General features: G+C 40.3%; 1 protein-coding gene across 1 annotated transcript in view; it reads left to right on the forward strand.

Annotated features, from left to right (window-relative positions):
* Positions 1 to 3,003: 3,003 nt before the first annotated feature.
* The window catches only part of LOC135524285 (GTPase HRas-like), a 46,836-nt gene continuing 32,355 nt past the window's right edge, over positions 3,004 to 17,484 (forward strand). The window contains exon 1 of the mRNA XM_064951701.1: positions 3,004 to 3,342. The gene's annotated coding sequence lies outside the window, so the exon portion shown is untranslated. The remainder of the gene's footprint in view (positions 3,343 to 17,484) is intronic.

The raw sequence follows: 17,484 nt of genomic DNA on the forward strand, positions 1-17,484 counted from the left end.
CTCTACATGCTTTGTCAGTAGGAAAACCTGCAAAATCGGCAGTGTATCAAATACTTTTTCTCCCCACTGTACACACACACACACACAACCGTTCAAAAGTTTTGGGTCACTTAGAAATGTTCTTGTTTTTGAAAGAAAAGCACATTTTTTGTCCATTAAAATAACATCAAATTGATCAGAAATACTGTGTAGACATTGTTAATGTTGTAAATGACTATTGTAACTGGAAATGGCTGATTTTTAAGGGAATATCTACATAGGCCCATTATCAGCAACCATCACTCCTGTGTTCCAATGGCACGTTGTGTTAGCTATTCCTAGTTTATCATTTTAAAAGGCTCATTGATCATTAGAAGACCATTTTGCAATCATGTTAGCACAGCTGAAAACTGTTGTTCTAATTAAAGGATCAATAAAACCGTCCTTCTTTAGACTAGTTGAGTATTTGGAGCATCAGCATTTGTGGGTTTGAATACAGGCTCAAAATGGCTAGAAACAAAGCACTTTCTTCTGAAACTCCTCAGTCTATTTTTGTTCTGAGAAATTAAGGCTATTCCATGCGAGAAATTGCCAAGAAACTGAAGATCTCGTACAACGCTGTGCACTACTCCCTTCACGGAACAGCGCAAACTGGCCCTAACCAGAATAGAAAGAGGACTGGGAGGCCCTGGTGCACAACTGAGCAAGAGGACAAGTACATTGGAGTGTCTAGTTTGAGAAACAGACGCCTCACAAGTCCTCAACTGGCTACTTCGTTAAAAAAGCACTTTACGGTAATTACTCTTGCTTTTGGCGTCAAACGGGCAATGAAAACGTTCAAAATTTGACTCATGAAAAAGTAATAAAGAGATCCAAGTGACTGTGACTATTGTCTGTCTGTCTGTTACTGGAGGAGGCAGTCAGGTTCTAGGTTAAAGGTCCAATGCAGATGGTTATATCTCAATACCAAATAATTGGTGGGTAACAACTAAGTAACTTACCGTGATTGTTTTCAATTTTCTCAAGCAAGAATTCTGCTAAGAGTGTCTGAGTGGGGAGGGAAAAACAGAAAACTAGCTTGTATAGGCAGAGAGGTTTGGAACTATTTCTTATTGTTCTATTAACTAATTTGCCGCATGGTGACGTGACCATGGAATGACCAAATAGATAGAAGAAAATCTAATTTTTGACTGCACACCACAGATGATTATAGATGTGAGTGTTTGCACTACATGCCTTTTGGCTAAACATATTCACAAGGAAGCACAGATATCAGATAAATCCAAATCTCCCCAAAAGCTTTAATGGCCAGATTTCACTAGTTGCACCCAGCTGTCTCCTCCTTTCCAGAGACCAATTTCACTGAAGAGGCTAATAGCATTTCGCACCAGGCAACCACACCACAGCCTCATTTATAAACTAGCCCACCAAATAATGTCAACAGGGACACTGACGGAAAGGGCAATGAGTTTGTTTTGTCATTTTGATAAACATTTTTAAAAAACAGACACTGCAAGGAGAGATTACAAAGAAATGTTATCTTATTGATGTTAGCCTTAATGTTGATATCAGGGTATTAAATATGAAGACTTCTACGTACATATACAGAGGGTGTGTGTCATTTGTGTTCTCTAATGCTGTGCTTAGGCCTACATCCTGAGCGTCCAGTGTGCCATTCATCAATCAACCTCTGATGCTTGTGACACTTATGAATATCCCCCCCATATGTCCACTCAGCAATCAAGGTCATGGAGCATGTTAATGGTTTAAGAACATTAGCTAATTTGTGGAGTCACATGCTTGTCCTTTAAAAGCATACGAATATAGGAATGTATAGGTTTTGTGCAAACTACAATTATATAATTGTTTTAATGCCCTAAATGTAGTCAAGAAGCATGCTTCCATATCCCATAAAGGGCCACACATCCCTTCCCAATAAGAGCCTCACCAGCTATTCTGTAGAGAGGTAGAGCTCCACCAGCATGTCAGAGTCCTTGTAAGCAGCAGGGGTTGGGTTCATCTGACCAGACCCACTCAGCTAAGTCACCAGTACCTTCTCTGTGCCTGGCCGCGCCAAAGGTACAGAGTCATGGGAACAAATCATCACTCACGGACTCCTGGAAGCAACTAAATAAAGGTGAATAATAATAATATGTTAGTGAAAGCGTCAACATATTTATGTGTGTGAGATGGCTGGTATGTGTAAATGAGTGTGATGTGGCTACTGTAACTGCAATTGAAACCATTTAAGAATATCTAAGATACTAAAAACAAAGCATATAAAACTTGACATTGCTAGCTAGCGCCACTTCTACATACTTGTTGCATAAATTCCTAAACAAGACATTCTATCTGAGGTAAATTGTCAGAAGAACTCGCTTATCTGGCTATTTGGTTAGTTAGCCTTGTTAGTCAGCTAGCTGATACCTCACACTTAGGGTTGGCTCTGCTGGTTTGAGTATGAAAAGAAGCTGGCTAACATCTCAATATCATACAAATGTGTTGATTGGCTGCAGATAACAAATTAATTTAAAAGTCCAAATGGAATCACAAATAACTTTTCATTTTGGTTATCCATCAATACCCAATGTCGTATTTTATCTTACCTTAGATAGCTGGCTACATTCGTAAACGTGTGAAGTGCACATTCTTCAGAGAGCATTTGCAAAGACACGCACAAGTTTGCTTGACAACGGGAAATTACTTCCTGGATACGGTTATAAAAGGGGGCTTTGCCCCTTGGGATATGTAGTCTAAGTGTTGTTTTTTTTATTGCATGATCGATAACAACACTACGATGATAAGTTACCACACATTCTAGTCTACATATTCAGCCACATATTAATATTAAACATGTAATACTAAAGCTCCCAGGTTTACATTATCTGACTGGGCTATGGTTCGAAAATGTGAAATGCATAAATCACGTTAAGATTGGCTACTACGGAATTTGTAGTTGTAATTCTGTATGCCCACACTGCCCCTTTATATTTTGCAGTTATACGGAAACCGCCCAATGTGCTAACTAACGATGGTCAAAACAGCAACTGAACTGTTCTCGCCGGGGCGGTTCATACAGGGCTGGGCGTGGACTCTAACAGTCTCCTATCCCTATTCGAAGCACATTGTTCGCCGTGAGCTAACCTCGCATACAACACTGAACGAATGCTTTGATAAATTTCACTTAAAATTGCAGTGTCTGGAATAACATACATTTCTGTTGTCGAAACTATTGAGACATTCGTTGAGGAAACACCATCTGGACTTCAACGCTTGGAACGCTCAGAAGCTACTGAGTAATAATACATTGTTTCCAGTAGACCACCTCGCCCTCTTGATAATTAGGGTAGAGCTCTGCTTATTGTAAGTATTCCGTGCACATTTTTCACCTCTTACACAAATGTATGATTCTTGAAATGTGTCGCTCAACGTTTGTGCATTGACCGGGGAACCCATACAGGGGACCAAAATGTGCTACAACTGTTCGAGCTCGTTCACACCGCCAACCACTGCGGCGCACCTTTACATTTTGTGTTTTTACGACATTCACGCCTGCATCAGGCTGTCTCGTTGGCAAGCACAACATTGGGAAGTGAAGCCTAACGTTTTGCCAAACAAGCTGATGTGTCCGTGATCATTGACTCAACATATTGCTATATAATTTGTTTACTACTATTTTCTCAAATATAGGCTATATTTAGTTCGTGGGCTAAATCCCGGCTCGCCGCCTAAACTTCACGGACAGGGGAGGATAATTTAATGCCGATATGTAAACTAAACCATGGAAGCACATTTTCATTGTCAAGAAATTCAAGTGTTAAACTGTTGACATTTTTTTTAAATGTTATGGCCAGTCAATGAGGGCTCCACAGCAGCCCTGCGTCTGTAGTTTGTAGACCACACAGACGCGGGTGACGCCCAGTCACAGTGAAAACCGAATTGGAGCACTGCGGAAGTTGCATTCCATTACTAGGCGTTTGATTAAGAACGCGATTCCATTCCGACGTGCTTGGTCATGGTCCAGGAATAACTGATTTCTAGGCTAGAGACAGTAGGTTATGCCGCGTTCAAGACAACTGGGAACTCGGGGAAAAAAACTAGCTCCGACTGGGAAAAACTATAGACATTAATGCAGCGTTCAAAACAACTGGGAACTCGGAAATCTTAGGCTTCTGTGAGTATATAAGACAACTGGGAACTCTTTAAAAAAAATAATATATATATATATATATATATATATATATAACGATCTACGACTGAAAAATCATTTTATGCAGTCATCCATCTCGAAATTCCAAGTCGGAAACTAGGGCATCTTTCTAGAGCTCCGATAGTCCGGCTTGAAAATATCAGATCTCATGATTTAACCTTGTTTTTTTTCCAGAGTTCCCAATTGTCTTGAAAGCACCGTAAAACCAGTAGATAGGGATAACGCTGACATCATCCACGTATTCCTATGGAAATCTCCAGGCGGGAATGAATACGGAAGTATTTGAAGTGAGCCATATTGCTGAATGGCACCCAAAAATTGCTAAGGATTATGGTGAAAGTGGCCGTAACTTGCAAAGGATCATGGTCGATGTAGTCGTTTTCATCCTGCCTGAGAGTTAAATGGCGTCTCCTCATAGCATGCCAGCCTGTGGGTTGTCTGTCAACATGTGGTCCAGTATGATGACAAATGTAGTAGTCAGAATGGATCACTATTTCATTAAATATATTGATTTGTAACAAACTTTTAAAAATAATTCACTGTGGGAATCGAACTTGATCATAAACAAATTTTAGATCTGAAAACGGACATCCAACATTTTTGGGGGGCTTTCTGGTGATCGTAATTTACAAAGGCTTTCTTGGGCAGACCAGGGCTTTTGGCAATAGCCGACCAGCAGCGCTCGTGACTCCACGCACCAGACCGGACACTGGGGGGCCTGCAACCAACCCGGATTTCCAAATCAGGAACTCTGGCTTCTTTCTAGAGCTCTTATTTTTTTTATTTTTTTTTCAACCTGAAGATCACTGATATCATGATTGGCCCTTTTTTATGTTTTGCTATCAGTCATACCAGACAAAAATGTCAGACGTTTGTTTATGTTGCCTAGCTTATATTCAAAGTTTAGGCATTGAGTACATGCGGAACAATATTTTTGAGTAGCCTGACGTTGAAACAAAAGAGAAGCATGGTATTGTGTGTAGTCTATATATAGCCCACACAAGGCTAAATATAACACTCATTCAACAACATTGCTACTCCCAATCTATGCCTGCCAATGTGTAGCAACTCTCACCGGGTTTCCACTAGATAGCACAGCCACAAAGTCAAAATTGGCTGTATTGTAGAAATACCTAAAAACAGCTTGGTCTTAATTTAAGGTTAGGCATAAAGTAAGCTGTGTGGTTGAGGTTAGGTTTAAAGTCAACCCAAGTGGGCTGGGTTTATGACTTTGGCAGTAGTAACTAATGACGACCCTCTCACTGCCACTCAGTGGGGTATGACATCATCCATGTAGGGTTGACCAAGAGATTTAAGGTAAATCCACACTACAGAGACAGAAGCAACGGAGCGAAGCGCAGTGCTGTAATTTCGTTTTTGTCACAAAAGCGGCAGCTCCTTGTAATACGCTACGACATTTGACACAGTTTTTTGCTAACTAGAAATTGAGAAGCGCCATATCATTCCTTGCAAAGACTTGAGGGGCAGTATTGAGTGAGGTTTGCAATGGAAGTCCCGCCCTGTATCTAAATCACATCCCTTCAGATATAAACATAGAAGAGATGGAAGTGCTGCTACTTCGCTGCAACTGCTATTCTACTTATTGTTCTACTTGTAAGCATCCTTTTTTTGTGCTTTTATTTCAACATTTGCTACATGCAATTATGCCTGTCCAGTTTTAAGGAGCATCTGCAAGGTGAGATGATACGATAACCTCTACAATCCTTCAGTGCAGTTGTTTTTGGACAAGAACGTAAAAGATAACCACTGGAGGGAGATATCACAAATTGGAACACGGATAGTGATATCAACGAAAAATGGAGTATAATTCGGGACCGGTATGTTCGCAATTAGAAAAAGGTGAAGGAGACAAGGAGTGTGGCTTCGTGTTTACGTGAAACATCATCGTCAGACTTATGCCAATATGCCAGATATGGTATGTACTCTTGTCATGCAGCTGAGTACTTTTGAACAGAGTATGTTTTGATCGTATGTTTAGCAGACCTATTTAGAACTTGTGAAATCATCTCGTTTCTGGATGGGATAAATTGTAAGTTGGAGATATCCTGTGCCTGTTTTTGTTATCATAATGATTAGCAGGGCCAGTTCAAACATCTGAAAACAGACACTGTGTGTGCTAGTTAGATTGAGATGTTTATGAAATCAGTTATTTTGTGTGAGCATTTTAACTCAAAAATGGGCCAATGGAGATTGCTGCTTATAGGTGTTGGGAGAGGGATTGCATTGTAGACAGGACTAGGGCCCATCTACAGGTGATTCATCGCCCATTGATTCATCATGTCCCCGGACCCTCTCACTAACGCCTAATGCTCCGCCCAGGTGCACCCTTGCTCTCTTCCCTGGCACTCCATCAAACTCCACCCATCTCCAGTGGCTGGATGAGGATGACAGCGGAGGATCCTTAGGACACTGACATTATGTCCTCTTGTGATCGTCACCTGGGGGAGAAAAAAAGAAATGTCAGACCTTTTGCTCTGTCTTTCTTTGTCTGGTTATTGGCACTTGTGACAGAAAACAATTGTTTTCTTAATTAGTCACTCAGTAAACTTGTACTGCTTTGCACATGAGCTATGTGAAGTAGATGAGGTTAATGTCTTGCGGGTCTGTCCTTATTGTATACTGCTGGACAGTCATTCTCACCTATTTACCATAGTAGGAAAGTTCTCATTAAAATGTTGAAAGGTCACTACATATAACAAGGTTGCACATGGCCATGTAAATGTCTTATGGGTCTAGCCTTAAGAATATGATAAACTTAAATGACACGAGGATGAAGTGACTTTCATTATTGTACTCTTTATTGTGACTAGTAATGTGTGAATAAGATAAAGGCCAAAATCCGAACGGCGAAGCTAAGTGTGTCGCTCACAACATGACCTGACAGACATCACCCAGAGGAAGAGAACATATGTGCTCCCATGTTTTCCGTACCACACCAACATTTTGAACATTTATTGTAGTGTGCTACATGTGATGGCAGCATCTTGGAAATACACTCAACCAGCTGGTATGAGGAAGTAGTCCTTTAGGTTATTGCGCACATCAAGGCCAGCAGAACCTTTTTGAATAAAATAAGCGTTTCCGTTAGCCTTCATGTTCCCGTTCAATACTATTGTGTACTGTAACAACTGTGTGGCCTATGCTTTGGACAGGCCCAAATCCTCTTATTGGGATGCCAGATCACTTTTATGAGGCATATAATTACAAGTTCTATATTGGTATAATTTTCACACCATATATAATTAGTCATATGCATTTAGCATATCTACATGGATATGGTCACATCAGGTTTACTCTGTGGGAATGCCTCTTCCCACACTTAGACATATGTACTCTGTGTTTGGGCCCCCGGTATGCACTCCGGCCTTGGTAGCTGCAATGAGTTGGGAGCCGACCTTGCTTCGCGTGAAGATTCCCACGTCTCCCTCCTAACCATATACACCCATGTCGATCATGATGAAGCAGTACTTTCATCGTAAACTGCAATCGGTACTATTGAGATAAAGCCCTTGTAGTTGTGGTACTCGTTGCCTGAGTTTTCCGTGGTAGCCTAGCGGTGCTTAGTAATACGGTAGCCTAGCGGTGCTTAGTAGTACGGTCGCCTAGCGGTGCTTAGTAATACGGTCGCCTAGCGGTGCTTAGTAATACGGTCGCCTAGCGGTGCTTAGTAATACGGTCGCCTAGCGGTGCTTAGTAATACGGTCGCCTAGCGGTGCTTAGTAATACGGTGCTTAGTAGTACAGTACACTAAAATGAGTGGATGACAAATCAGTCGTCTGATAAAGAATGATTTAAGAACCATGACATCAATACCCCATGAGTAACAGGTTAATACAAAAAGCAATGATGCCAATGGAAGTTCTCTACTCATTTACACTCAAGCTAGACAAACCATTGATATGGACACGGTCAGATTTAGAAAGGGTTCCATTCACATTGAGGTGGTTTGTTGCACTTGATGAGGTGTAGCCGAAGCTACCTGAGGGACAAGGCCCCTCTAATGCTTGGGTATGTTGCTTTGTGTTCGGGATTGTTGACTAATGGATTGAATGGTTGGTCTTCCAGCTGCTTTCTATTGTCATAGAGCTGAATAGAGAGAGACTCTGTCCACTGATGGTCCTGTCTCGTGTTTGTGTGTGAGATGATCCCTGGTTAACAACCTGAAAGGAGGACCCAGTGAGGAAAAAGGTCATATTTTGCTAAGAGGCTGTCTATTTTGAGTCTAGGGCCCTCACTTCTATTCTCTCCTACACACAGCGTTTTATTGGGGAGAAGAGAGAGGGCACTGCACTCTCACTCATTAACCCCCCCCCCAGCTTTCTTGACTCCAAGGATCTTGATTAGTTGACTGACTGAACTGTGACCCTATTCATAGGAGATGCAGGCTTCTATCTTCACATTGTGTTCAAATGGATGAGCCATGAATGTAATGGGGTTACTCACTATCCAGTGCTCCCATTATCCATCCCTAAAGATAGGGTTCGATACTGTTAGCTAGCAAATAGATCCAAGTTGGCTAAAGATTAGCTGGCTAATCACTAGCACGTAAGCTTGATTGTTGATGAGACCTGTGTTAATTTTCTGTAAGCCAATACTCACTACAAAAAGTTTGTCATTATTAGTGAATGTGCATTATGTAGGGTTCTAGTTAGATTTGTTGTTTTTTTAATCATATTCTCATAGACTTGAATGCCAGATAAGTGATTATTGCAAAATAAATTATTAGTGGGTCTTAAGTTTGTGGAAGGCTTATATTCAGCCTAGGTATAAGTTCACAAGCCCTGAATTCATTAGATTGTTGCTGGCTGTTTAACATCTGGTGTATTTGACCTTTCAATTGTTTATTTTGGAAAACATTTGTAAAAATCAAGGTATTCAGTGCCTTCTTAAAGTATTCAGGTCCCTTGACTATTTCCACATTTTGTTACGTTACAACCTTATACCCCGACTACACCATGCATGAGCATTGCAAAATAAATGTAGAAATCTATATTATTCAATTATTGCACCCACACTGCTCGTGCGCGCCAATGAGCATCTGCGTTGCCAAGGGCTAAAATATAGGTCAGTTCTATTTGTGATGCAGATCGCACTGCAAGTTCTGCCTCTCCCATCTCCTCATTGGTTTATAGAAGCAGGTACCCATGTGCTATCTCCTCATTGGTTATACCCACGTGGGTGACTGAAAGACTAATGAGGTCAGTGGCGTTAATGCACCTAATTTATTAAAGTTACCAATCACAATATAAAGTCCAGAGAAGAAAAGGCCTGGAAGGTGGAGAGATGACTATAAACGATCCGGTTGACCGGTTTATGTGTGGATTAATTGTCTGAGTAGAGGACCTTATGCATTTCAGGTAAAATAACAACTCAATGTTTATCCCAGGACAAATTAGCTAGGAACAGCAAGCTAGCTAAATAGGACAAATTAGCTAGCAAGTGCAAGCTAGCTAAATTGCCATAAATGTTTAATTCTTTTCGACCTGTCCCCAAATTAATATAATTGGTTCTGAGTTTGTTTTGATATTTTAACCTGGGTGTTGTGATCGCATTTGGTGTGGGAGGGACAGAATACATTTTGCACGATGTTGCACGTGCGCAACTGGTTTGGGTTCCGTGTTCTAAAATTGACGAGGAAAATGTTTTATTTAATAAATCTACACACAATACCACATAATGACAAAACAAAAACAGGTTTTAGAAATGTTTGCTAATTTATTACAAATAAAAAAACGCTACCTTATTTACATAAGTATTCAGACCCTTTGCTATGAGACTTGAAATTGAGCTCAGGTGCATCCTGTTTCCATTGATCATCCTTGATGTTTCTACAACTTGATTGGTCAATTCATTGGACACGATTTGACTGGCACACACCTGTCTATGTAAGGTCCCACAGTTGACAGTGCATGTCAGAGCAAAATCTGCAGCATTGAAGGTCCCTAATAACAATGGCTTCCATCATTCTTAAAAGGAAGAAGTTTGGAACCGACAAGGCTCTTCCTAGAGCTGGCTGCCCAGCCAAACTGAGCAATTGGGGGGGAAGGGCCTTGGTCAGGGAGGTGACCAAGAACATGATGGTCACTCTGACAGTGCTCCAGTTCATCTGTGGAGATGGTCGTCCTTCTGGAAGGTTCTCCCATCTCTGCAGCACTCCGCCAATCAAGCCTTTTATGTGGACAGATGGAAGCCACTATTCAGTTTAAGGCTAGAGGTCGACCGATAATGATTTTTCAACGCCGATACCGATTATTGGAGGACCAAAATAGCCGATACCGAATTAATCGGCCAATTTTAAATTATTTAAAAAAAATGTTTTATTTGTAATAATGATTACAATAATACTGAATTACCACTTATTTTAACTTAATATAATACATCAATAAAATCAATCTAGCCCCAAATAATTAATGAAACATGTTCAATTTGGTTAAATAGTGCAAAAACACAGTGTTGCAGAAGAAAGTAAAAGTGAAATATGTGCCATGTAAAAAAGCTAATGTTTAAGTTCCTTGCTCAGAACATGATAACATATGAAAGCTGGTGGTTCCTTTTAACATGAGTCTCCCAGGTAAGAAGTTTTAGGTTGTAGGAATTATGGGATTATTTTTCTCTATACCATTTGTATTTCATATACCTTTGACTATTGGATGTTCTTATATATGCATTTTAGTAATGCCAGTGTAACCGTATAGCTTCCGTCCCTCTCCTCGAAACAAAAGCCGCGGCTCTTGCAGAGCAAGGGGAACAGCTACTTCAAGGTCTCAGAGCGAGGGACGTCACCGATTGAAACGCTATTAGCGCGCACCCCGCTATCTAGTGAGCCATTTCACATCGGTTACACCAGCCTAATCTCGGGAGTTGATAGGCTTGAAGTCATAAACAGCTGCTGGCAAATGCACGAAAGTGCTGTTTGAATGAATGCTTACGAGCCTGCTGCTCCCTACCGCCGCTCAGTCAGACTGCTGTATCAAAGCATAGACTTAATTTTAACATAACACACAGAAATACGAGCCTTAGGTCATTAATATAGTCAAATCCGGAAACTGTTATTTCGAAAACAAAACGTTTCTTCTTCAGTGAAATACGGAACCGTTCCGTATCTTATCTAACGGGTGGCATCCCTAAGTCTATATATTGTTGTTCCACTGTACAACCTTCAATGTTATGTCATAATTATGTACAGTTCTGGCAAATAAATACTGTCTTTGTTAGGAAGAAATGGTCTTCACACAGTTTGCAATGAGCCAGGCGGCACAAACTGCTGCATATACCCTGACTGCTTGAATGGAACGCAAGAAAAGTAACACAATTTCCCTATTTTAAAGATTCATTTTAGCAGGCAATATTAACTAAATACGCAGCTTTAAAAATATATAATTTTGTATTGATTTTAAAGAAAGGCACAGATGTTTATGGTTAGGTACACATTTGCGCAAGCAAAGGGCTTTTTCGCGACTGCGCACCGCAACGATTATATGCAATGCAGGACACGCTAGATGAACTTGTTTTTTATAGGATACGTTTAATGCTAACTAGCAACGTACCCGCCACGCAGGCTAATCGTGGAGTGCAATGTAGGTGATTAGTAACCTGGAAGATTGCAAGATTGAAAACCCGAGCTGACAAGGTAAAAATCTGTCATTCTGCCACTGAACAAGGCAGTTAACCCACCGTTCCTAGGCAGTCATTGAGAATAATAATTTGTTCTTAAACTGACTTGTCTAGTTAAATAAAAGGTAAATAAATATATATATATATATATATATGCCACAATCTGTGTCCAGAAATGCCGATTTCCGATTGTTATGAAAACTTGAAATCGGCCATTACGATTAATCGGTCAACCTCTATTTAAGTCACATGACAGCCCACTTGGAGTTTGCCAAAAGGCACATAAAGGATGAAATCCAGATTTAACTACTTGGCCTGAATTCCACGTATCACATCTGGAGGAAATCTGGCACCATCACTATGGTGAAACATGGTGGTGGCAGCATCAGGCTGTAGGGATGTTTTTCAGCAGCAGGGACTGAGACTAGTCAGGATCAAGGGAAAGATGAACAGAGCAAAGTGCAGATATCCTTGATGAAAACTGGGTCCAGAGCTCTCAGGACCTCAGACTGGGGTGAAGGTTCACCTCCCAAAAGGACAACGACACAAAGAACACAGACAAGACAATGTAGGAGTGGCTTCGTGATAAGTCTCTGAATGTCCTTGAGTGGCCCGGACTTGAACCCCATCAAACATCTCTGGAGAGACCAGAAAAGAGCTATGCAGATATGCTCCCCATTGAATCTGACAGAGCTTGAGAGGATCTGCAGAGAATAATGTGATATAGTCCGCAAATACAGGTGTACGAAGCTTCGAGCTTCATTCTCAAGACTCGAGGGTGTAATCGCTGCAAAAGCTTCAAGGCTTAAAGGTTCTTAATACTTATGTGATTGTGACATTTCAGTTTTATTTTTTCCCACATTTCATTGTGTACATTTGTTTAAAAACCTGTTTTTGCTTTGTCATTATAGGGTATTGTATGTATTAATCAATTGTAGAACAAGGCTGTAACATAACAAAATGCGGAAAAGGTCATGGGGTCAGAATACCTTTTGGAATGCACTGTGAATCACCTAATACGTTTTTAAAAATTGAGAACATTTTTAGGCCATATCTCCCAGCCCTATGCAACGGTGCCAGTGAAAATGTGCCTGGTCACGTTAGTTTTTGTTTCACAATGAACCAACATTCTAAAAAGGCAACAACTGTACTGGTATGCCCCTTCCTGTTTTGTCAGGGCTCAATAATCTAGGCTAAATAACTGATTTCTTTTTAAAAACGGATGGATTTTCGACGCTTTTTGTTTTTGTCGATTTTATTATTATTATTATTTTATATCACACTGCACACAGCCTATAGATACTCTGTCAGGCAGAGAGCGTGTGCAGCTCTCAAACGTAGGTTTACCATGTTGAGAAATAAGGTGATGAAAGACATCAGACAGGCCAAGGCAAACTTTTTTATTAACATAATTGGTGAAGCAAAGGGAAATTCTAAATTGATATGGGAGAATCTAAAAAGGTTAACAGGGAAAGACCTGTGGTGTCAAAGGTTGTTGAAAAGTGTGTAGCAGAACAACTGATTGCCCACCTCAACAACAGCCCTTTCACATTACACTGCATGCAGTTTGGCTTCAGAGCGAAACACTCCACAGAAACGGCCAACTGCTTTCTTCTGGAAAATGTGAAGTCCAAGATGGACAAAGGGGGTGCTGTTGGGGCTGTGTTTCTGGACCTAAGGAAGGCTTTTGATACTGTTAACCATGAGATTCTCATCACAAAATTGTCCAAGTTCAACTTTTCCCCTGATGCCTTGAGATGGATGAAATCATACCTTGAAGGCAGAACTCAGTGTGTCAGAGTGAGCAATGAGCTGTCGCCCACTCGCAGCTATGATGTGGGCGTGCCCCAAGGGTCAATACTGGGGCCCCTCCTGTTCAGCCTGTACATTAATGATCTGCCTTCTGTCTGTACTGGGTCTGAAGTTCAAATGTATGCAGATGATACAGTGATATATGTGCATGTAAAGAGCAAACAACAAGCTGCACAAGAACTCACTACTGTAATGGTCCAGGTTACAAAGTGGCTCAGTGACTCGTGTTTGCATCTCAATGTGAAAAAAACTGTTTGCATGTTCTTCACAAAGAGGGCAACAGATGCTACTGAGCCAGATGTCTATGTGTCAGGGGAGAAGCTCCAGGTGGTATCTGATTTTAAGTACCTTGGCATCATACTTGATTCCAACCTCTCTTTTAAAAAGCATGTGAAAAAGGTAATTCAAATAACTAAATTCAACCTAGCTAATTTCCGATTTATACGAAATTGTTTGACTACAGAGGTAGCAAAACTGTACTTCAACTCTATGATACTCCCCACTTAACATACTGCTTGACTAGTTGGGCCCAAGCTTGCTGTACAACATTAAAACCTATTCAGTCTGTCTACAAACAGGCTCTCAAAGTGCTTGATAGGAAGCCCAATAGCCATCATCATTGTCACATCCTTAGAAAGCATGAGCTCTTGAGTTGGGAAAATCTTGTGCAATACACCGACGCATGTCTTGTATTCAAGATCCTTAATGGCCTGGCTCCCCTTCCACTCAATATTTTTGTTAAACAGAAAACCCAGACATATGGCAGCAGATCCACAAGGTCTGCCATGAGAGGTGACTATAGTTCCCCTAAGGAAAAGCACCTTTAGTAAATCTGCATTCTCTGTGAAGGCTTCCCATGTCTGGAATACACTGCCATCAGACACACATAACTGCACCACATATCACACTTTCACAAAATGCTTGAAGACATGGCTAAAGGTCAATCAGATTTGTGAACATGGTCCCTAGCTGTGTGTTGCCGCTTTCCATGTTGTCTGTTGTCTGTAGCTTGTGAGGTGTGGAAAAACTTTGTTGCTTTTATGAATTTTGTCTTGCTGCATTTTGTTCTATGTTGCTCTGTCTGTATGCTACGTCTTGCTTGTCCTATGTTGCTCTGTCTGTATGATATGTCTTGCTTGTCCTATGTTGCTATGTCTTGCTTGTTTTATGTTGCTATTGTCTATATTGTAATTGTTTTTAATAACCTGCCCAGGGACTGCGGTTGAAAATTAGCCGGCTGGCTAAAACCGGCACTTTTACTGAAACGTTGATCAATGTACACTGTCCCTATAAAAATAAAAAATAAACTTAAACTCAAACTCAACAGCTGGTATGGGTAGGGAATATGATCCAAGTTATATCTACCAGTAAATGCCATGGCAAGAATGGGTATGCAAACCAGGTTTAAAAAATAAGTCTTGACTGAATTGCCCATTGTAAATATTCAACCATCATGGAAGCCTAACTTGTAAATCAGACATTTCCTCTAGGCTCTTTAGTCCTTGAAAATTCATGGATGTTATGGTAGCCAATTTAGAAGTTCTACTACTCCAATATAATTATTTCTTGATTTAATTTCTGATCAGTTTTTATGAGGTTTGGCACTTTTGTTTGTTAACCACCATTTCAATTGAATGGCGTTGTGCTAGTCTGCTGTGCATGTTGCTGTAAAATCATTGAATGTTGGCTTGAACTTGGTTTCCATAGTGTTAAAAACAAAAAAGGTTGCTTTCTAATTTTAAAACATGACACAGTAACCCTCAATAACTCTTCAGCATCCCAAATGGCGAGACTGACGAGATGCCACATGTGGACAGGCTTCATTAGTGTGTTTGTGTCGGGAGCGTGCTGCCTGTACTGAACAAAAATAGAAACATAACATGCAACAATGTAAAATATTTTTACTGAGTTAGTTTATAGCAATAAATCAGTCAATTGAAATGTATTAGGCCTTAATCTATTGATTTCACGTCACTGGGTAGGGGTGCAGCCAATCATTATGAGATTTTCCCCACAAAATGCCGTTACTACTACAATAAAATATATCATGGTAAGTCCTCGAAAATTACAATTTAAGTGCTTGGGAAAAGTCCTTGACAGTCCTTGAATTTGACTTGCCGATGTCTGTTTGAACCCAGTAGTTGCTCAGTTTGCAAATGGAAGATCGATGAAGTTATGTGCGCATCATTCGCTTTCCTGTCAGATCTTGACCTGGGACAGATTTTTTTTCTTCATATGGGTCCAGTAGCTTTGGCCTGGTGTGCAACTGGCAAATTTACCGGAATATCAAGCCCTGCTGTATGTTTACCACCATGTCTACCACTTGTGTGGTCGTTTGCATCGCTAGTGATAGCGTAACCATTTTTGTTTTTTTTGCAGTCAATTAAAAGGTAACTACAAAGTAGCCTATGCCAACCTTGCATAATCATGGTTATTTGCATCAATCCAGTGGACATTTGCTTTGAAAACTCCACATGTGGCTAAAGACACGCCACTAGCCAAACACAGCTGTCTGGCTGGTGCATACCTGAATTAAAGGTTAACTACACAAAATCTTAATGTCTCATTTTTCCTAGACCTCAAATGGTGCCCTGATGTGGTTTAAGCATTGTTGTGGACTTTTCTATAATAATAAGTGTGATTTTGAGAGTCAACCTGAAACATCAGACCTTGCCACTTTTTTTTGCTGTGGTATCGATTTTGCAGAAAAAAACACAAAGCACTTAAAATTAAGTGCAATATTTATTTATTGCAGATTTTAAAGTCTACTTTGCTGTTACAGTAAATCAATGTAAGAACAATGGTTATATATGGAATGCATGCACATTTATGGCACACAGGCCAGGTCATTATGTATTTGTTTTTAAATTATGCGACAATCACCGGTGGAAAAAGTTAGTGTAGAACCCTGAAAGGCCTGGCTAGTTATATCTCCCTTTGTAAATTGATGGATTTTCTTAAGCTAAATTGTGTCAAGGCTTGGTTACATTGTGTTGTAGCATTGCAGCCAAGTCTTCTCCAGTGCCCCACTAAAGATGCCATTTACAGAGATGAAGTCATTTGTGTGTGTGTGAGGTGGGGCGGGGGGTTGGCTCCATGGTGGTCGCTGTGTTCGATTGTGATCCGTCCCTAGAGAGGTTCCCCTTACCATCATCTCTCCATTAAAAATCTATTATCCCTGTAGTGGGCTTTTGGCTCTGCCAATATGGATCTTTTAACCAATTTAAGTGCTTTAGTTGAGAGAGGGGGCTGCATGTGTAGACGCAGAAGTCCGCTCTGAAGTTCTTTATCCTCGACATAGGATGGGTGGGACCGACAGCAGGACAATTCTTTGTTTTCAGGATGAAAGGTAGTCTCCCTCTCATCAGAAACTCGATTGAGTGGCAAAGAGTAGCCTTCTAGTATCAAATCAATGCTGAATACAATTTATTTTCTGCCCGCCCGTACTGTCTATGCAGTAGTGGTCGACCAATTATGATTTTTCAAAGTTGATAAGGATTATTGGCGGACCAAAAAAAGACTATACCAATTAATCGTCCGTTTAAAAAAAAAAATGTTGTTTTTTTTTTTTTTTTTTTGTAATAATGACAATTACAATAATACTGAATTACCACTTATTTTAACTTAATATAATACATCAGTAAAATCAATTTAGCCTCAAATAAATAATGAAATATGTTCAATTTTATTTACATAATGCAATAACACAGTGTTGCAGAAGAAAGTAAAAGTGCAATATGTGCCATGTATAAAAGCTAACGTTTAAGTTCCTTGCTCAGAACATGAGAACATGGTTCCTTTTAACATGCGTCTTCAATATTCCCAGGTAAGAAGTTTTAGGTTGTAGT

Source organism: Oncorhynchus masou, chromosome 31 (genome assembly GCF_036934945.1).
Source record: "Oncorhynchus masou masou isolate Uvic2021 chromosome 31, UVic_Omas_1.1, whole genome shotgun sequence".
NCBI classification, from domain to species: Eukaryota; Metazoa; Chordata; class Actinopteri; order Salmoniformes; family Salmonidae; genus Oncorhynchus; species Oncorhynchus masou.